At 41.2% G+C, this 22,882-nt stretch overlaps 1 protein-coding gene across 2 annotated transcripts in view; it reads left to right on the plus strand.

The window, feature by feature from the left end:
• The first annotated feature begins 7,949 nt into the window (after nucleotides 1-7,949).
• The window catches only part of ASAP1 (ArfGAP with SH3 domain, ankyrin repeat and PH domain 1), a 299,002-nt gene continuing 284,069 nt past the window's right edge, over nucleotides 7,950-22,882 (plus strand). For both annotated transcript variants that reach the window (XM_045005497.1, XM_045005498.1), the window contains exon 1: nucleotides 7,950-8,194. The gene's annotated coding sequence lies outside the window, so the exon portion shown is untranslated. The remainder of the gene's footprint in view (nucleotides 8,195-22,882) is intronic.

Below are 22,882 nucleotides of genomic sequence, written 5' to 3' on the forward strand. Positions count from 1 at the left end.
GGATGCAGTTCTGCCAAGCCAGTGTCATGGCTTCAGCTGGTGAACGCAAGCACATCTATGCACAGAGACACATGATGAAGACCTGGGCACCAAACAGCTGCTGCAGAATTGTTTTGATTTCCAAGTCTGACTAAGTAACAGGCTTCTTAGGGTGACCAGACAGCAAGTGTGAAACATCGGGACAGGGGTGGGGGGTAATAGGAGCCATATAAGAAAAAAAGACCCAAAAATCAGGACTGTCCCTATAAAATGGGGACATCTGGTCACTCTACAGACTCCTATAACCCAGGTATAACGAGGACAGGAAAGCAGTGAGGAGCCATCAATGCACATTCCTGTGACAGAGGCTCTCTCAAAATGCACTCCAAAAAAGAGCTATGGTTCTTTTGTCTTGCTGAGTAGCCTATCCTGTGATAGTCCCTGGGATTCTCCTATTTCACTTCTCTCCTGGAACACCACAACTCTATGGGCTGATTTCTAGTCCCAAGCACTTTGGTTACAGGAGAGGAAGTGGCTGGGTGCTGCCACCTCGCTTGTACCCTTGTGACACTTCACCTTTCAACTCCTCTTATCTGACAGTCCTGGGCCCCCTTCTGGCTCCTGTCACTGTTGTCTGTGCAACTTTGCAATACACTGCTTTAGTATTTTGCACTGCTGTTTGTTTGTCAGCACTTTTTCCTCACTCTTTTCTCACCTTTTAATGCTCTCTTGGACCAGCTGGCTTCAGGTTCTAAACACCTACGTATGCATCCCCACACATAGATAAACCCTCTCAGCTAAAATTGTTGCAAACACATAAAATTGATGCAAACGCACAGAATTAATTGTTTTATGTTTTAATATAAACTTCCTAGTTGTATGTATAAAGTCAGTGATCATGTTATCTTCCTTATCCATTTCCAAAGCCATATCCGAATTGCACTTCGAATTTTATTTTCATTTTTCTAGAGACATTTCTTTCCTCTTGTCCACTGAACTCTGGGGTAAGGGATATTCTCTGATATACGTTTGCCTTGAAACGGAATCGTATGAAGTTTTAATATTTGCCAACTCTTACAACTTCACGGCAAGTCTCATGATATTTGGCATTTTTCTTAAAGCCTCTGCTCCAGGAATCAAAGGATTATATGAGAATCTTAGTTTTATTTTTTTGGTTTTTAGACTTTTTAGCCTTCACTGTTGTGGGGTAAACCTTGAAAACGAGGCTCATGTGCACCATGCCGGGCTCAGAAAGAACCCCAAAGTTTGGCTTAAAACATATGAGATTTAAAAAAAAACAAACAATCTCAATATTTCTTTAGGGCCTGAGTCCTAATTTTTGAATGCTTGGAGTTTTGCAATACTGTAACTGTAATTTAAATTCTCTAAAATCAGCCAATGGCAGCATGGCAAGGAGCCATTTTTTCTACCAGTTCTTGTGAGGGATGGCAAAAAGCAGTGTAGTGACAAAAGGGAAACACACACATGGCCTGAGATTCACAGGATGTCCTATGAAATATTTTCCCTGCTTTTTCTGCATGGCTGTAAATCCAAGATGAACGACGCAGACGAACAGTGACTGTACCCAACTTTTAAAATTCCCTTATGTTGTATTATGTTGCTAGAAAGCTTTTAGCAATATGTTGCAGTATTTAATTCAACTACTCCATGTCTCTGTAGGTTGTATGGAGTTCCAGACAGGTTTTTGATCCCTGCAAACAAAGCAGGAACTCAAGCTGTGGGGAAGTCTGTTTGTGAGTTTTTAGTTGGCAGAAAAAAAGGCAGACGGTTTGAGACAGATTTGGTTCTATGCTGTATATTATGACTAAATATAGTGTAATGTTTAGTTTGAAACTTTCTCTGAAAAACGGCCTCTTTTCATGGAAAATTGTTTCATTTTGTTTTGAAAATTTCCAATGAACAAATCCCCTGAAAACTGTAGTGAGTGTGGACGTGGAGATGTCAGTTTCCCACTCTGCTCCCTTCTCTCCCCGGCTTCCTCTTCTCCTTTGCCATTGAAAAAGGGAGGGGAGAAAAAAAAAGAGGAGAAAAAATTAAAGCTGAAATATTTTCAATCTTTGCATCTCACTGAAAAAATAGAACAGTTAGAAAGGAAACATTTTGAATATTTTCATGTAAAATACCATTTTTGATCAGCTTTAATTATGATATTTAGTGAAACCTCTAGTGGTGAAACAAATTATCTTCTCTTTTTCTTGGTGCAGTTTGCAATAGTCACCAAGGCTCAAGTGTCTTTTGTTAATCAGTTTCTAATTCCGGCTATTCCATAATGCTGAGAGATGTTACTTAATTAATAAATGTACCAAAGTGGTGGTAAACCTGTTAGAACACTGCTTCTGTTGTATTTCACTGATTGAACAGTGGGGAAAGTGGTAACATTTGTTGTTTAATATAAGAGCACATGGTGTGCTGTTGTATGAGGAGGGCTCGGTGCTTTTGCTAATGCAAAATCCTGCCAGCAGGGATGCTAATCTTAAAAGTAAACCTCCTTGATTGCTCATTTAGGAAGGAGAATAACTTAGTAGAACGGGCAGGGATCGCTAAGCAAACATCTTAGAAATTGAAAGGCGTTATGAACAAATATTTTATTGTTACACAGTAAGAAGTCTGTAGATCAGCTAATTGCTACACTTTGTGATACAAATACTGTTTATGGCTTATGTTAAGCAGTGTTAGTGTTCATGCAATCTGTCTGTTTTCTAGTCATTTTCTGTAATAGTTTGCCTGAGTTTAAGTATGTTATAAATCCAGTATATGGTCACAGAGTGAAAGTGGAATGTGTTTCTACACTTCACAGCATTCCAGCGGAATCCAGCTTCTCGCAGTCGCTTAGCGGGCTGGGATCACCAACTAAATATGTCTGGCCAAATTCAGAGGTCTAAAAAGAGTAAATTAACTACATGAGTAAGTTAGTAGTTTTCAAGGGGGAAATACCACATCATAATTGATTGGTGATGAACATGCAAAATTATATCCCAAAACAAAAAAAGTTTGGGATTTGCGTGTGTGTGTGTTTGATTTTTAAATTTTCAGTCTTTTGATAAATCCCCCAAAATTCAAAGAATTTGGATGAAAATAGGAAGGGAAACTTTTTTTTTATTTTTTTGTTGAAAAAAGGCCATCTTCCAACTATTTGTACCAATATATCCTGCAGTTTCAACACTGAAAATGATAGAATTTGGGGACTAGATGATTTAACTAAATTTTAGTAATTTTTTTTTGTCAAATAAACCTTCAATGATAATTAATTAGGAGAGTTGTGTTTTCTGTTTCAGAGACTGAGCTAAATCATCTTGAACTTAACTGAATTAGAAACATCTACTTAATTTAGTAATTTGTAGAGCATTTTGTTGAAAAATTTGAATTATTTTTACCAGCTCTAGCACTTAAGCATATTAAGATCTAGGGACAGTGGAACAAACCAAGTATAAAGCCCAGCTGATCTGAGCATGTTATGGAGAATATGTGTTTCTTTCTAACTTAGTGGCAAGGATTTTCACATCTGTATTCAATAAAACTTTTGGCTTTTTTGTGTCTGTGATAGTGGATGGCTTGTAGCAGTGTGGTCTTCAAGGAGGCTTACCCTCCGATTTTCAGCTACAGTAATTCAGCTGGCAATGGTTTCAAGCTTTTGTTCTGCTCTGTTTTCATTGTGCAGACTTTTTCCTTATGATTTATTTTTATCAGTTTTATCATTCTACTAATATTCTACCCTTTCCTCTCTATCTGATTAGGCCCGTTCCTAAACATTTCAATCAAAACTCTTTTCCAGATTGATTATTGCATTTTCAACTGAAGAAAATTGTGCTTTCCACAAAAAAATTCCAATTTTTAATCAGAAAAGCAATCCTCCTGCCCCGGTGTTTGCAATTTTCAGCTGAAAACATTACAACTTTGGGTGTCTTGATGAAAAGTCAAAATTTTCCCTGGAAAACTTCAATGAAAACAATTTTTTTCACTCTTGTTGAAATTTTCCAAACAGTTCTATGACAGACTACTTGCTCCTCTGCTACTTACCGTAAGATGAAGGTAGCTACAATCCCATTTGCAGTTAGGGAACAATGAAATTGGCTCAAGTCTGATGGTTTCTTTTATTTTGTTCTTTTTTATTATTATTTTGTCTTTGCTCATCATGAGTGAATTGTGTCCCACAGAAGAACATTTGTCTACCTCTGACAGTTATAGCAGACATTAGTAGCAGCAAATTATAGGCCTTCTCCCCTCCCCCAATTCCATTCTTACTAGAGAAGGGTGAAAGTTTTCAAATAAAAATGTTTTAGTTGAGAATGGCATTTTTTCAAAATCAGAATTTTTTGTGGAAACGTTTTTTTCAACAGTGTCTTATTAACTTCTCATCCTTCCTCCCATGCTCCCAATGAGACATTAAAAAGCTAGTTTTACTGTCACTTTCTCATCTGTATCCCCCATGATCAGCTCTGTATGCAGACTCAATTCTTGCTTCTATGCTTGTGCAAGGTTTTTGTCTGGAAATCCAGCATTCTTGGTGGTCTGAGTCCCTCCATGCTGCCTGCTTGCTCAGTTTCTAGGTACTGTTTTGTTTGCCTGTTAATCACACTCTTCCTTGCTGTGGGTCTAATTAGACCGGTGGTTCTCAACCAGGGGTACAGGTACCCCTGGGGGTACATCAACTCATCTAGATATTTGCGTAGGTATACAACAGGCTACATAAAAAGCACTAGCGAAGTCAGTAGCAACTAAAATTTCATACAATGATTTGTTAATACTGCTCTCTACACTATACACTGAAATGTAAGTACAATATTTATATTCCAATCAATTTATTTCATAATGATATGGTTAAAAATTAGAAAGTAAGCAATTTTTCAGTAATAGTATGCTGTGACTTTTGTATTTTTATGTCTGATTGTGAAAGCAAGTATTTTTAAGAAAGGAGAAACTTGGGGTATGCAAGACAGTAGTCTGAAAAGGTTGAGAACCATTGCACTAGACTGATTGCTGCCACTATATTTCGCATACTATGTGCTGGGTAATGTCATATGAGGACATCGTGTTTCTAAAAGGAAACTCTCCCTGTATTAAGTGATCTATGTACAGACATACTGTAACTGCAGCAAGCATTCTATTTATCTAAGTTGTCATGGGATAAGAGGGAAAATCCTTTCATGGATTGAGAATTGGTTAAAAAACAGGGAACAAAGGGTAGGAATAAATGGTAAATTTTCAGAATGTAGAGGGGTAACTAGTGGTGTTCCCCAAGGGTCAGTCCTAGGACCAGTCCTATTCAACTTATTCATAAATGGCCTGGAGAAAGGGGTAAACAGTAAGGTGGCAAAGTTTGCAGATGATACTAAACTGCTCAAGATAGTTAAGACCAAAGCAGACTGTGAAGAACTTCAAAAAGATCTCACAAAACTAAGTGATTGGGCAACAAAAGGGCAAATGAAATTTAATGTGGATAAACGTAAAGTAATGCACACTGGAAAAAATAACCCCAACTATACATACAATCTGATGGGGGCTAATTTAGCTACAACTAAGCAGGAAAGAGATCTTGGAGTCATCGTGGATAGTTCTCTGAAGACGTCCACACAATGTGCAGCGGCAGTCTAAAAAGCAAACAGGATGTTAGGAATCATTTAAAAAGGGATAGAGAATAAGATGGAGTATATCTTATTGCATTTATATAAATCCATGGTATGCCCACCTCTTGAATACTGCATACAGATGTGGTCTCCTCATCTCAAAAAAGATATATTGGCATTAGAAAAAGTTCAGAAAAGGGCAACTAAAATGATTAGGGGTTTGGAACGGGTCCCATATGAGGAGAAATTAAAGAGGCTAGGACTTTTCAGCTTGGAAAAGAGGAGACTAAGGGGGGATATGATAGAGGTATATAAAATCATGAGTGATGTGGAGAAAGTGAATAAGGAAAAGTTATTTACTTGTTCCCATAATATAAGAAGAAGGTGCCACCAAATGAAATTCGTGGGCAGCAGGTTTAAAACAAATAAAAGGAAGTTCTTCTTCACACAGCGCACAGTCAACCTGTGGAACTCCTTGCCTGAGGAGATTGTGAAGGCTAGGATTATAACAGGGTTTAAAAGAGAACTAGATAAAGTCATGGAGGTTAAGTCCATTAATGGCTGTTAGCCAGGATGGGTAAGGAATGGTGTTCCTAGCCTCTGTTTGTCAGAGGGTGGAGATGGATGGCAGGAGAGAGATCACTTGATCATTACTTGTTAGGTTCACTCCCTCTGGGGCATCTGGCATTGGCCACTGTCGGTAGACAGGATACTGGGCTGGATGGACCTTTGGTCTGACTCAGTATGGCCATTCTTATGTTCTTATGTGTACACAGACTGACTTCCTGGTACCCTCTCCAAAGTCTTCCCTCCAGGAGCCAGTAAAAAAGTTGAAGAGAGGAAGCCACCTCAGTCATATCACAGTGTGTCTCTTATTTGGTGCCTATATACTTCAACAATGGCCACCCTAAAAATACCTGAAGCAAACATACAGATATTATTCCTGGGACTTCCTATAAAGGATACTTCTGTTACTGGAGAATGTGGGTATCCACCCTCTGTGCCAGGTTGATGAGTGAATGCATATTACTCCTATGTCCAAAGCCTTTCACTGGCTGGGTGACATTCAAGATGCTAGTTATCCTGTACAAAGCCCTCAAGAATGCAGGAGAGTCCAGATACCTTTCCAGTATGGCATATGCCCTGTTCAGATGGGGAGATGGGGGCAAGGCATTCTTAGCAGTAGACCCTGGCCTTTAGAATTTATTAAAACCTGAAAGTCACCTAAACTTGTACCTGGCCTCTTTCAGAAAACATAGTATGGTTTCAATCCTGCAAACACACATGTGCTTAACTTTATGCATGTGAATATTCCCACTGACTTCAATGGGACTACTCATGTTTGAAAATTAAGTGTACACATAAGCATTTGCAGGATCAGGGGACAATTATGCTCCTACTTTTGCACAAAGTTCTAATGGGTCTTTAAAAGCTACAACTGCTCAGGGTCCTAATTAAGATTTTATCCAATAAAATTAAACTATAGGAAACAACAAAAACCCCATGAGAAAATTATACAACATGCTGTTTTCACGCTACATAGGAAAGTAAACCAAAAGAGACAGAGCAAAGTCTTTATTTAGGCAAAACTCCCCTGGTTTATCCTGGCTAAGAGCGGCAGAGTTTGGCTTTCAAGTAATTGACAAAGTATAGTAAAGGTATTATTTAAAACAAAATTATCCCTTGTTCCTTTAAGAGTTCTCTCATTTTTTTTAAACTGTCCTTCCTCCATTCTGCTTCAGTCAACAGAATAATAAAATCATCAAATGGTACCTGTAAGGTAACACATAGGCTGTATAAATCTGATGTTACAGCAAAAGAAAGAAAAAACTAAAAATACAGCTGGAAATAAAGCAAATAGAGGACTACTAGGTGAACATGGTTAGCAGCACACAGATATTCAGACAGGTTTATCCTGCTGCTTCAGACTAAGGCTGCAATATAATTTACTTTTCAGATGAGGAATACTAACCTAACAAAAATTGCACAATTTAAGTAAAATGTCACCATGTAGAGATCAAAAGCAAGAGGGAAAAAATATCCTCCACAATAGGCTAAAAAGGAGTCTCAACAAAGCTCTGCTTGCTCAGACAAACACATAATGAGGAATCCTTTAGACTTTTGAACCCAACTAGACATATTATGTTACAAGGAATGTCAGATTTCAGTTTTAGCAGTCGTCAGGGTAAGGGTTAACTGGAGACGCAGCGTGTTAACTGTATCTGTGGAGATTATGGAATGTTTATCCAGTGATCAGATTTCCTGTTAAGTGTTTGGATTTCCTGAAATCCTTGCTATCGACCCAAGTGCTGTCCACTGAACAGACTTTTGGGGGGGGGGGTTCTTTGTGCTCACATGGTAGGCTTTCCTTCCTGCTCTCTTCCCAGTTGTAGTGCCTGTGTGTCCTCACCGCTCAGGACATTTATGGATGGAAATCAAAACTTTTAGTCTCCTGAAGTCTGTGGACTACTGTACCTTGGATTTTATTTTTTTTTAACTGGAAATAACAACTGAAGAAACATGGTTTCTTTCAGCGGCCCATGGGAAAGGATGTTTTAGCCTAAAATGGAATAATGGCCATAGGTTTGAGGAACAAGTTTGGAATGGGAATTCAAACTGCACAAGTTCTGGTGAGTTGCAGCATGCTAAATTTAGGTGTGGTTAGTATTGTACAGTACTTAGACAAAGACAAGGTGGGACTGTGTGTCCATTGAATCTGACTGCTAATCACTTTACAACAAACAGATCCGTGAGACTGAGGAGATAGGACTTTTTGGGAGTGGGTATGGGGTATACTGGTGAATTTCATTTTTTAATTCCCTGTAAATGCATGCTATTTAATTGAACAAAATATATGGGGCCTGATTCTGCAAATCCTTGCTCTTGCAAGTAACCCTTACTCAGCCTGATTAACTTTAAGAATTGCACATGTAAGCAAGGGCTTTCAGGATTGTGCCAATATATAAGTTACTTGGTAAACCACAATGTCTTGATCTTAGAAAAGACTGAGTGAATCAGAGGTTTTTGTTAAAATAGGAATTTTATGGCTGTATTTTTAATTATATTCCTCATAGGTCTTTTGCATGTTGAATCTAAACTTGGTTTTAAATTTTTAAAAGACTCAGTGTGACACTTTTTTCCTATTGCCTTTTCAAATGCATTTGTAATAGAAGCAAAAATGTATTTAGTGCAGCTGCATTGGGAGAGGCCAAAAAGGGGCTTCTTTTTGTCTGTAGCAAAATTGCTGAAAGATACTCCGTAGCAAATGAATTGTGCAACTAAAATAAAATGTAAGGCGTGGCTTATGATTTAACTAGGCTGCACAGCAGTGATAGTAGTCTTGTGTATTTCTAATTAAACCCTGATCACAAATTCAGGGCTTCTGATGGTCTCACAGTCAGTGAGTCAGCATTTGAAAGGAAACATGTGAGGCCCAGTCTTGTTGTCCTTGTTCAGGCAAATCTCTTCTAGAAATCCAGTGCAAGTTCTGCCAGCACCAAAGGGGCAAATCAGACTCAGATAAGCACTGAACTATTGAAAATTGTTTTACACTGTCCTTAAATAAGTGCTCTAGTTACACTCAACACTTCTGAGTTATTTGAATCAGTTCAAAAATCTTTTAGTGGGGGTGGGAGATGAGATGGCCTCAAATTGCTTGGATATTAAGGAGCATCTGTGCTAGAGGGAATTATGTGTAATAAGTTTACTTGAGATATTTACACCTCAGCATTGTTTTCACACTGGCATACTGAAATCTCTCTGAATTTTAATGTATGTTATTGCAGGTCTGGGGCAGTCAAGCCATGTTAAAACTAAAACTCTCTAGGTATTTTAGTGGGAAAATACTTTTCCATTTACAAACTGAAAGAAAGCGCTCACCACCTTCTGCATTTTAATCTTACTGTGTGGAGTCCTTGGGGATTCTAAACACATTCCTTTTTATTTTGGTGCTCCCTCTTCCTGTGCAAAATCTTAGTCCTGATCCTGCAGTTCTTACGCTACGCACTGCTGTCAATAGGAGGCTTTTGTGAGTGAGATTGTCAGGATTAAGCACGTCTCCTTCCATCAGTCTTGTAAGAATGCCATTTTTATTGTTTATTTGTGATGCTGAAGAGAAAGTAGACAGTGTTTTACACATGGAAAGTTGAGATTCTCTTTCAAAGTTGTGCACTTTGAACTTAATCCTTCCCAGACACCCATACTCATGTGAGTAGCTCCTTGGAGCCAACAGAGCCATGAGTAGGGACTTCTCACCTGAGTAATGGTGTGCAGGACTAGACCTTTGGTGTTCTGCTGTGCATTAAAGGCTGTACACTACTTTGGTTGTCTATATGCATGACTGTAAATAAAGCAGAATAGAGGGGGATATCCTCCTCTCCAGGCTATGATGTTCTGTCTGCAAAACTCCTAGCAATACCAAAGGGTTAAATGTCCAAGTCCAGGTGTCACTAATGATAGGTGATCTTCAGAAAATTCAGAGGATGAGTTGAGACAAGCACTGAAAAGAAACATGTGGGACTTTTCCAAACCCAATCAAATCTCTTGGGTTTGAAAATCGGGTTGGCAGTGTCGTAAGAACAGGATTTTCTGTAGAAATGCCCGTGTTTCTGGTTTTGGTTAAGCTGGAAATGCTGTGAGTATAGCCTTTCTAGTGATATTTTGGTATTTCCTCTTCTGCCCACACCCAGAAAGAGGAAATGCAGATGCACAACCTTTATTTCTTTGTATGTGTTTTTTTTTTCCTTATGTGATCTTTCTTTTTTTATTTCAAACCTCACAGCGTTTTAAAGTTCAGTTTGGTTTGGACTTTGAGAATTTGTTCAGCGCTCTATTTATTTAGCTGCACTAATGTGGTTGCCTTGGTCCAACTACCAGTGGCCATTTGCTGACATAACAATAAGCACCATGGTAACTCACCCTCTGAAATTTTCTAAGTGACAATCAGCAGAGAATGGGCTGAATGCAGTGGCGGATTAAGGATTTTGCCACCCCTGGCCCCATATGAACTTGTTTTAGTTTTTTTACAAATTCGTTTGAACTAAAATGAATCTAAATAACATTAAAATAATTGAACATTTACAAGTTTTATTATAAATAAAATTACAAATACAGTGGACCCTTGCTTGAACGTGCATCTGTATAGCGCGATTTCGCTTATAGCGCGGGATTGCGCATGGATCCAAAACCCCGCATTCAAGGCGGAGGGTCCGGTGCAGTTTAGGATTCTCGCGAGTATGTTTACTAAATGTCATTGGTGGTTTCAATACACGCTATGATTGGTAGAATCGCAGCGTCACTGATGCTGCGATTACAAAAATGCTGCTATTATAAATTTGCTGCCCCTGCAAATTTGCCACCCTAGGCCTAGGCCTTGTCGGCCTAGGCGATAATACGCCACTGGCTGAATGGGCATCGAGAACAAGCCACCCTGTTATCCTTGGAGATATTTCCTTCAGGTCTTTTTAGTCTATTCCTAATGACCCCCAATAAGCTCTACAGTTACAGACCCTATTGTACAATCTCCTTTCTGCGTATATGAGGCGCTCCTCAACTCAGGCACTCAGTCTGTGCCTCTCATTCACCGTTGTGCCTGCCAAGCTGCCTGCTTTTCTTCTTGTTGTTGTTGGCAAGAGTGAATAAACAGTTTTGACAGGCATAGAGTACTGGAGAGTCAACTTAATACATACAATGATGTTTCTCTGCTCAGACGATCGATGGGCCAGAGTAACTAAACTATTTTGACTAAATCATTTCTCACATTAAAGGCTTCTAACCCTTCCTGTCCCCTTTGTTTTATGGGAAAAGAATAGGATGTGATTTTTTTTATCTCTTCTGGCCCACAGAGCCATTTTTCTACCATTTCTCAAAACCCTTTTTAAATGGCCACCCAAACTGCAGGTGAAATTCCCTCACTTGTGGGCATTTCAGGCACACAAGCAGGGTAACTGACCACATGCATTTGTATGTGCTACTGTGGGATCTGCCTGGACAAATGAGGCAGCTGATTTTGCAAAACTGTCTCCCTGTACGATTGGGTTAATTGCTCAAATGTCTGTTCCGTGGCTTTGCAACCCACAACAAGAAGAAAAGGGATTTTTTACTTTATGGAATATTTCTGTCACACCATGAGAGTCGGCCCAGATTTAAAGTAGGCTCAGTGGAGCTAAGGCAAGAGTTCCAGATACACCAGTATGCTTGTGCTTGTTCTCTTGCCCTCTGATTCAAAGTCCCCTTTTTGGCTTTAGGAAGCTGAGGTACCTCAGATGCATGGGAGGGAAGGACACAATATGTAGTCTTAAAACAATGGGTCAGAATAAAAGGAATGGAATTAGCACTCAGATTGGAATAAATTCAGTCTTGGTATTCTGCCCACAAACCAAGCTCCCCTCTACTTGAGCATGGCTTATTTCTAGGGTTTCTAGCCCCAGCAGGGCTCATGTGTCCCAGTGCCTATTCCCTCACCCTCGAGAGAGTGACTCTTCTGCTATATTTTCTTATATCTTGTCTGGAGTTAAAAAAAAATCTACCACTGTGAGTCAGCAGAAATTACTCTGCATCTTTATGCAGAGTTCTAGCACCCAGAAACGGGATGAGTTCCTAGAAGAATGCTGTATCCCTATGCAGGTTCAGAGACCCTGCCACTGTATTCGAGGGCTACTGGATGACCCAGACAGCACAGGAGTGGTAATAAGAGCTAGAACCTTTCAGCTGTGTCATAGGTCACCAGCACAAAACTCTCCTAGTTTGATTGGGTCTGATCTTATGAAGTGCCACCCCCAACTCTTACAGCACTCGAGGATACTTCCCGGCCTCACAGAACTGGGCACACGGGACCTGATCCAATGCCCATGGCAGTCAGTAGAAAGACTGCTATTAATTTCAGTGGACTTTGGATCATGGCCATCATGGCCAAAGTTTGTCACCATTTAATGGCTGTTTACCAGCTATCATAAAACTCTCAGGTGACATTGGTCTCTTGGAATCAGTGAGTGTTTTCAGCATAGTTCTTGGCAGGTAGATGTCCACATCACACACACAAAATCCCAGAATACCATAACTGCCTCTCGTGTTGGCATGCTCATCAGGGGGACCAAATATTGAAGGGAGACAAAGAATGAACTGTCATTCACCCTGATAGGTGGCCTGTTTAAGACAGAGTAGAAGCAGGTCAGAGCATTTTAGAGAGACTTTAAATAGATCAAATCCTGAAGAGGTAGTTGAAATAGAGGAAACGAGTTTTCAGATGGAGGTAGAATGTGGGCCTATCATAGAGTGAGAGATAGAAGAGGCTATTAGACAGACAGAAGCAAACAGGGCACCAGGTGAAGATAGAATAACCGCAGAAATGCTAAAAGCCGACCTGAATACGAGTGCCGGGATTCTAAAGGAGCTATTCAACAAGGTGTGGGAAGAAGAGAAGGTACCTGAAGCATGGAAGAAAGGTATCATCGTGAAATTACCAAAGAAGGGTGATTTGTCTTTGTGTGGTAATTGGAGAGGTATAAACTTGCTATCAGTGCTCGGGAAGGTTTTCTGCAGAGTTCTGTTACAGAGAATAAGACAAGCAGTAGAAGAGCTCCTGAGGGAAGAACAAACAGGATTTAGGAGTGGGAGAGGATGCGTTGATCACATATTTGTACTACGTACGATAATGGAACAATCTCTTGAATGGAACTCGCCACTGTTCATTAATTATCTCGATTTCGAGAAGGCATTTGATAGTGTCCACCATCCATCTCTCTGGAATATCTTAAAAATATATGGATTCCCTTCGAAGGTGATTAACATCTTCAAAGATATGTATGCTGGCAATAAGTGTTGTGTTCGCCATGAAGGACAGCAGAGCGAGTGGTTCCATGTGAGAACGGGAGTTAGACAAGGGTGCGTTATTTCACCCATTCTATTTCTTGTGGTCATAGATTGGGTGATGCGGAAAGCCACTGAAGATAGGCCAAGAGGGATCGCATGGGGACCCTCTGGTCATATTGAAGACTGTGACTTTGCGGATGACATTGCCCTGATTTCAAGCTCTCAGACGGACCTCCAAGAGAAGACTGATAGAGTAGGTAGAGTAGCAAGGTGCGTAGGACTTAATATCCATGCCGGTAAGAGCAAAATAATGAAAGTAAAAACAGCCAGCTCGACGAAGACAGTGTTATGTGACGTAGAATTGGAGGAGGTGAACGACTTCAAATATCTTGGTAGTTACATATCGGCTGATGGTTATATTCAGAAGGAGATATCTACCAGAATCGGTCTTGCAGCAAATGCATTCTATAGACTTCAGAATATTTGGAGGTCAACCATCTTGCAAATGAAAACCAAGGTAGAGATCTACAGATCGAACGTCCGCTCTGTGTTGCTCTATGCGGCGGAAACATGGAGGACCAACAAGAAGATAGAAAGTCGGCTTCGGGGCTTTGAAGGAAGGTGTCTTAGGCGAATTCTTAACATACATTGGCCGCAGCGTATCACCAGTGTTGAAGTGAGCCGATTAATGGGCATCAACAATATAGTGGATGAAGCCAAACAATGAAGATGGAGGTGGCTGGGGCATGTGTTGAGAATGGATGCTGACAGACACCCTCGTATTGCCCTACGATGGACACCACAAGGAAGAAGGAGGAGAGGTAGACCATTGGGGACGTGGCGAAGGACCATTGAAGAGGAAATGAAAGGTATGGGAATGAAGTGGGATGAAATCTGCTGTCTCGCTCAAGAACAAAATGAATGGAGGAGAGTGATTGGCGCCTTATGCTCCACAGGGAGTGAATAAGAAGAAGCAGGTCAGGTCAATGTCAAGAAGCAGATGCATGCTCACAGTATGTGTACTGTGGATAAGGAAAGGGTGCTGCTGATCCTTGGTTGCTGTTAACTGGGATAGTGGATGGAGATTTGCCAATTTACACCAGCTGAGGATCTGGCCCAGCATGTTAATATTTAGAGCTGTTGAACAAAGCAACTTTCACCAGCATTAAATATGAACAAACTGTCAATGACAACGATCAGTGTTTACTGCTTCGCAGTGGCTGCTAGTTATTTCGAAAAGTCAAGAGGAATCTACTGAATTGCTTTGCTTTCTAATACATCTCACTGAAAGCAAACTAAGGAAACCTCCTCCCCCACTCACCAAACTGGTCTACAGGTATTTGTGAAATGGGGGGGTGCTTAGTGGTTAACCACTTAACAATTTGAAGCCTGTGGCTAACTCAAAAAAGCCTGTCTCTAAACATCTGCAGCCTTTAATTATATTAACAGGAAAGGAGTGTTTGTTGGTTCTGCTAGCTGCACTGTAAAACTGCGCCAGGAAGCTGTACACATCCCATGACAAAGCTCCTGATAAAATGCACTCATTTTATCCTTTGGAACTTATCTTCCGTCTGCCTACTAGGGCAGGGCCCAGCTGCTCTCCTATGTCAAAGCTATATTGTGTTTCTGCTTGGCATGTCACAGTGAAACACGCAACAGGAAATAAAATAGGGAGAGAAGAAAGAGGGGTGTTTGTCATAAGAGGGACAGCAGCTTCATAAAGGGAATAGGAGGCAGAGTAACAAACTGAAATTGAGGAATATTTGTTACAAAGCTTAGTAAAGGTGAGGTGGTGGAATAGTCTGTCTAGTGGGCGCCACATAGACTGAAGCATTTATAACAGTGGTTCTCAAAGCCGGTCCACTGCTTGTTCAGGGAAGGCCCCTGGCGGGCCGGGCCGGTTTGTTTACCTGCCGTGTCTGCAGGTTCAGCCGACCGTGGCTCCCACTGGCCGCAGTTCGCCGCTCCAGCCCAATGGGGGCTGCAGGAAGTGGCCCGGGCCAAGGGACGTGCTTGCCGCCCTTCTGACAGCCCCCATTGGCCTGGAGTGGCTAACCACAGCCAGCAGGAGCCATGATCGGCCAAACCTGTGAATGCGGCAGGTAAACAAACTGGCCTGGCCTGCCAGGGGCTTTCCCTGAAGAAGTGGTGGACTGGCTTTGAGAACCATTGTCTTAAACCACTAAAACTTAAGATTGCAAAATGTTTCTATGTTGAGAGACTCATGAGAAATCTTACAACCAATGACTGCTGCTAGTCCCCTGCAATAGGAGTTTTGTTTGTATTCCATTTTCATTTATTTCTAATGCAGACACACATGCTATAGGCAGGACTTCCTATCCTTTGATCTGAGTCGAGGTGCTATTTGACAGGCACATTTTTTTAAGAAGTCAGCTATACAGACTGGCTACTCCAGTTACCTCCCTTTGCCCAACAAGGAACCTAAATCATAACCCAGCAGCTAAAAATGTGTTTCCAACCTGTATGGTCTCCCACCAAAGTCCTCTCAACATCTCTCAGCTCAGGAAGCAAATGTACCTTGAAGCATGCCCTGAAGGTTGACCAACTAGCACTGTTTTGGACCAAGGGGAAGTGAGGCCCTGCCAGCTGCTCCCTCTCTGTTATATAATCTCTAGCTCTGGCACCACTGATGAACACAGTGGTAGCTGTGTGACATGGGAAGAGACGTGGTCTTCCAGATCAGTTGGCCCTAGACCACATGTGTTTCTTAATATCCATTCTCCAGTCTGAGAAGAAGAAAATTATACTATGGCCTAGTGCTTGAACCACAGGAAAGAGATTTGGGATTCCCAGTGTAAACTTGTTCTGCTACTGTGGACTCGAGCAAGCCTCTACAATTCCAACTATAAAATGGGAGTAATACAACTTACCAGCTTGCAGAGGTGGTATTTCAATAATGTGTTTTCCCCCATCTGGTTTTCAACTAAACAATCAGCTCCCTACTCTTCTCCCATCACAATCCATAAAGTTAATGGTCTTCCCCTTGGTCTGTCAGTTCTTCCACACCCACTCCTAGCCCAGTATCCATCAATCCACCATGCTCTCCCTCCCCAGCAATCCATGAAGGCAGGCAGGTTGTCCTGCAATCTCTGGCTGTGGATTTGCAGAGTAATGTTCTTTAACGGTGGGGAATGGGTCCCCTTTGGTTATCGAGGTAGATGGATCTTCTCTAACTGCTGGAAGTTGCTGTTAGCTGGTGTGGGGGATCAGGTCTTCTGTAACTGGTGTGAGAGTGCTAGTCTTCTCTAGGTAGTCTGAGGAAGCATGTTTCCACTCAGTGATAGTGGGGAATTTGGAGGAAAGCAGAGCTCCAGTTAATCAGCTCCATCCCAGTTCTGGTTCTTCAGACTCCAGATGGGGCTGGACACACAAACATCAGAGCGGCAGCAGCTTGGTCCTGCCTCCTGTCTTTCTCCTTGTGCACTGCTGGAGCAGCCAGCAGGGAGGGAGGTATGTGTGTGAAATAGGTGGTGCATCCTCCATGTGCTCCTAGATGCCAGTGGAACATGCAGGAGGGTAGTTCTTTTGGACATGCTAGCACAGCGGTGCCAGTTGTGAATGCACCCACTTCACTAACTCAGAAAAAGGATGAATGTTTTAACCTGCTGATCCAGCAGTCCTTAGCATTTTGGACTACACCATAACACGGAGTGCATGTTGTCTTAAATGGAGCATGTGTGATGTGACTAATTGCTGCTTCTCCCCTGCACTCAAACCCGTGTTAGATCCCTAAAAACCCAAAGCACTTAATATATTTCATCACTATGTAAATCTCTCATAAAACACCATCAGCTCCTCAGCTGGTGTAAATGATCTGGCCCATCCATCTTATCAGGTGCATGTCTTTGTTGCACTTCCTTTAATAATTAAATGTGTCAGCAGGTGCTTTTTTATCTCTGTTCATACCAGTAACAATCATAGCCAAGTACGCAGTGAAGCCTATCAGACTCAGATCTTAGCACAACTCAGTATTTATACATCCGTATAAAAAGGTATCTACACTTAATGACTGAGTCATTTGTCAAGACATTTTACTATTCCTACAATATACTGTGTTTATATTGAATGTACAGATTTTAAATAGGTACAGACACTCATGCCTAAATTCTGATCTCTGTTACAGTAGAGTAATTGCTTTGACTTCACTGGAGTTATTCCAGAATTACACAAAGGTAAATGAGATCTTCATCAGAACTCTTGTCCTCAAAAATACATATGAGATGAACATGATCATTGTTTTGTATGTTTAAGAAGTTGTGTATAAATGAGAAGGGATGAACAGAAGCAATCCATCCAGCTTTTGGTAAGGACAGGGTTTAAATCTGGTTCTGGCACAAGAGAAGATCTACAGCTGTTATCTGCACTCACTCCGTAGAAAGACAAATATATCTGAGCTCAGCTGAAACTAATTTCCTTACTATGGAGAATACTGGACTTGAAGGGCCTGATCATCGGTTCCTCATTCCTGCACTTGGAGCAGGAGAAGGGATGCAAAGGTGATTGTAAATCATCTTTGTGAGTTAGAGTACCCTAAGACATCTAACTTACGTTTTTCTTCCCAGGATCCCCTATGTCCCATGGGAAGTATAAAATAGCCATAGGGATGTGCACTCTGGCTGAGCCCCTGACAGCCCTCTGATCTGTTCCTGATGTCATGCTTGGGAGCAGAAGACATCATGGTTGGTGTAGTGCATTTATACCAGTTTTACACTGGCTCCCTGCACAGAGGGTATTCTTGAGGGGCAATTCTCCCCACTTTAGGGACCCTTAACACTGCCAGAGTAGCCTAAAGTATATCTGATAATTAGGCCCTAAGAGTGCATAGGCTGTTGAAAACTGATATCTCAATGAATTTGTGTGATGGCCACCATCTTGGTGCAGGGACCTCTACAGTGGAAAGCATGAATCTCTACAGTTTGACTTAAAGAATCAGGCTCTGTAGCAAACCCATATCCTCTGTGGATCAGAGGGAATGCAGAAAAGGGAAAATACATACCCAGCAGTGGGTTACATGCCCTTCTTCTGTCCAGAGGATGTAAGTCAAGGCTCTCAACAGCTCATATTCCAGTTGAGCTCTCATTTCTGTGACAGCCACCATCTTGGCTGACACCAGGAATTGAACTGGGGCCTTTCCTGAGCAGAAACCATGAATCTTTGCCACTTGAGCAAGAAAGCCAGGCTCATAAGCTAAGAGCTGCAACAGATTCTCATCCTTTTGTAGATCAAGCACAAAGCATGATACATATCACACACTAAGCAGTCAGTTACCCTTGGATTAGACCTAGGATCACCCTGATAGCCAGGAAATAGGGAGTTTTAGTCAATGGGTTTTTGTGCTACTTGTATGTTGAGTTTATAGTTGGAGTCTGTAGGGACACTTGTCTTTTCCTTGGGGGAAGGAGGATGTTATTTGTATGTCATGTTGTATTTTATGGGTTGGGAGAAAAACATCCAAAAGGAACTTTTAAACCATAGAATTTGTCAAAATGAGTATTCTGTTGACCATGAATGTGGAGCTGGCCAATCTGCAGTAGTAATGCTTCACTTTGAGTATCAGTATCAAGGGTACCATTCTTGCTGGAGCCAGGCATCATGGCCAAAAGTTACACCAACCATTTTTAAAACTTCGGTGCCTAAAGCTAAGTACCTAAATAACTTCCAGGGGAGCTCCAGGTACTTAGCACCTTTGAAAGTCAGACTGTTTATCTAGGTGCTTATATATGGGTAGAAGGACCTAGCTTAAGCTACCCAAGACTGAAAGCTTTTGTCTGTTTCTCCATGTAAGTCTGTTAATATATCTCAGTCCTAACGTACAACACTTCTGCTTTTGAAATTCTGGGCCTCTCCTGAGTGAGAATTGCCAACTAAGTCAAACCGTGGTGTATAGACAAGTCAGATAGCGACTTGGAAGAAAGCTCCAAACTCAGATGAGTTTGTGAATTTACGCAGAAAAGAAATCCAGATCCTTAGAAACGACAACTTGGTGCTTTAGCTACATAGCTGCCTCTACTGCGTATTCATTCATTAGGTTCTGTAGAAGAAGAATGCTGGAGATAAATAACAAAAAAATATAATCGGGTTATTTAGCTCTTCTGTATACAAACTGCAGTGAGCTTTGCACTAACCCCTGCAGATATAACTGAGGGGAGGAAGAAGGACTGAAGTGGCCAGACACCATCTCTGTGAACTCTGGCAAGCCAGGCCTTCCTTGAAAATGTGACACCTTCGTTACTGAAGCATGTTAGTTGTGAGAACAGAAAATCTGTTTTGTCCTTTCCCATCCATGTCCGAATGAACATGAAAATTTCTTTCCAAAAAGGAAATACACTGATGTTGGAATGCATGAGGATGGACATGTGGGATTTTAACAGCTTACAGCACTTCCAGGTGGTTATGCAATACCATATTTCCACTGAGTAAGAAAGATAGGAAGTATGGCAAGAGACCACCCTGGCTTAACCAGGAGATCTTCAATGATCTGAAACTCAAAAAAGAGTTCTACAAAAAGTGGAAACTAGGTCAAATTACAAAGGATGAATATAAACAAATAACACAAGTATGTAGGGACAAAATTAGAAAGGCCAAGGCACGAAATGAGATTAAACTAGCTAGAGACAAAAAGGGTAACAAGAAAACATTCTACAAATACAATAGAAGCAAGAGGAAGACAAGGCCAGGGTAGGCCCATTACTGAATTGGGGGTGGGGGGAGGGACAATAACAGAAAATGTGGAAATGGCAGAAGTGCTAAATGACTTCTTTATATCGGTTTTCACCGAAATGATTAGTAGCGATTGGACGTCAAACATGGTGAATTCCAGTGAAAATGAGGTAGGCTCAGAGGCTAAAGTAGAGAAAGAACAAGTTAAAAATTACTCAGACAAGTTAGATGTCTTAAAGTCGCCAGGGCCTGATGAAATACATTGTAGAATACTCAAGGAGCTGATTAAGGAGATATCTGAGCCATTAGTGATTATCTTTAAAAAGTCATTAAAAATGGCAATTATTACAGAGGACTGGAGAAGGGCAAATATAGTGCCAACCTCTAAAAAGGGAAATAAGAACAACGTGGGGAATTACAGACCAGTCAGCTTAACTTCAGTACCCGGGAAAGATAATGGAGCAAATAATTAAGCAATCAATTTGCAGACATGTAGAAGATAATAAGATGATAAGTAACAGTCAGCATGGATTTGCCAAGAACAAATAATGTCAAACCAACCTAATAGCTTTCTTTGACAGGATAACAAGCCTGGTGGATAGGGGAGAAGCAGTAGATATGGTATATCTTAACTTTAGTAAGGCTTCTGGTACTATCTTGCATGACGTTCTCATAAACAAACTAGGGAAATATAACCTAGATGGAGCTACTATAAGGTGGATGCATAACTGGATGAAAAACCATTTCCAGAGAGTAGTTATCAGTGGTTCACAGTCAAACTGGAGGTGCATATTGAGTGGGGTCCTACAGGGATCAGTTTTAGGTCTGGTTCTGTTCAATATCTTCATCAATGATTTATATCAGGGGTGGTCAACTTGAGTCCGAGAAGGAGCCAGTATTTATCAATGTACATTGCCAAAGAGTCACGGTAATACATCAGCAGCTCCCCATCAGCTCCCCCACCCCGCGCCCAGTGCCTCCCACCCACCAGCAACCCAGCCGATCAGCACCTCCCCCTCCCTCCCCTCACCTCCCGATCACCTGTTTCGGGGTGTGCAGAAGGCTCTGGGGAGGGGGCGGAAAGGGGTGGAGTGGGGGCAGGGCATTTTGCAGAGCCAGGGGTTGAGCAGTGAGCACCCCCAGCACATTGGAAAGTTGGCGCCTGTAGCTCCAGCCCCAGAGTTGGTGCCTATACAAGGAGCCGCATATTAACTTCTGAAGAGCCGCATGTGGCTCCCAAGCCACAGGTTGGCCACCCCAATTTAGATAATGCAATAGAGAGTAGACTTATAAAGTTCCCAGATGATACCAAGATGGGAGTGGTTGCAAGTGCTTTGGAGGATAGGATTAAAATTTAAATTATCTGGAGAAATTGTCTGAAGTAAATAGGATGAAATTCAATAAGGACAAATGCAAAGTACTCCACTTAGGAAGGAACAATCAGTTGCACACATACAAAATGAGAAATGACTGCCTAGGAAGGAGTACTGCAGAAAGAGGTCTGGGTGTGATGGTGGATCACAAGCTAAATATGAGTCAATAGTGCAACACTGTTGCAAGAAAAGCAAACATAATTCTGCAATATATTAGCAGAAGTGTTGTAAGCAAGACATGAGAAGTAATTCTTCTGCTCTATTTCACGCTAATTGGAGTATTGTGTCCAGTTCTGGGTGCTACGTTTCAGGAAGTATGTGGACAAATTGAAGAAAGTCCAGAGAAGAGCAACAAAAATGATTAAAGGTCTAGAAAACATGACCTATGAGGGAAGATTGAAAAAATTGGGTTTGTTTAGTCTGGAGAAGAGAAGACTGAGAAGGGACATGAATGGATCACTTAATGATTGTTCATTCCCTCTGGGGCACCTGGTATTGGCCACTGTCGGAAGACAGCATACTGGGTTAAATGGACCTTTGGTTTCACCCAGTATGGACGGTCTTATGTTCTTATAACAATTTTCAAGTATATAAAAGATTGTTTCAAGGAGGAGAGAGAAAAATTGTTCTCTTTAACCTGTGAGGATAGGACAAAAAGCAATGGGCTTAAATTGCAGCAAGGCCGTTTAGGTTCAATATTAGGAAAAACTTTAACTGTCAGGGTAGTTAAGAACTGGAATAAATTGCCTAGGGAGGTTGTGGAATCTCCATCATTGGGGATTTTTAAGAACAGGTTAGACAAACACCTGTTAGGGATGGTCTAGATAATACTTAGTCCTGCCATGAATGCAGGTGACTGGACTAGAGGACTTATCTAAGTCCCTCCCAGTCCTATGATTCTATGTATATCAGTTATTGTGTGGCCTTTGCAGTGAGCAATAGATTTTAAAAAACTGTTGTTTATGCTGCTAATAGATTCTCTCTCTTTGGAAGTTTCATATGTTTGCAGTATCACAATGCCCTACCTAGCCACTCTTTTAATGAGGGGCGATGGTGGGAGAGGAGAAGAGTTCCAGGAGGAATAACATTCTGACTTCTGTTTACGTCTGTGCCCTTCTTGTATAGTGTTTCTAGTGCAGGAGACTGGGAGAAAGACAGGATAACCTATTCTTGAGAGAAGCATGAGCAAAGATGTGCAGTAAGTCAATATTTATAATTAAATATAAATCAAAATTTGGCTGGAGATGAATGACTGGCAGTGGTGTTACTGAGTTAAAGTGGATCAGCTATGTCCTGTGAAAATCTGAGTTGAGTTTAAAAAGCTCTGGGGTTTTGTTTTTTGAGCACATAGGAAGGTTTAGTTTGATGGTCTTACACTGATAATAATTCTCCTCGTTTGAAGAGCTAGCCTTTGGGAAGATGATACGGCCACAACATATCATTGAACAAGAGCTC

Source organism: Mauremys mutica, chromosome 2 (assembly GCF_020497125.1).
Source record: "Mauremys mutica isolate MM-2020 ecotype Southern chromosome 2, ASM2049712v1, whole genome shotgun sequence".
Classification (NCBI taxonomy): Eukaryota; Metazoa; Chordata; order Testudines; family Geoemydidae; genus Mauremys; species Mauremys mutica.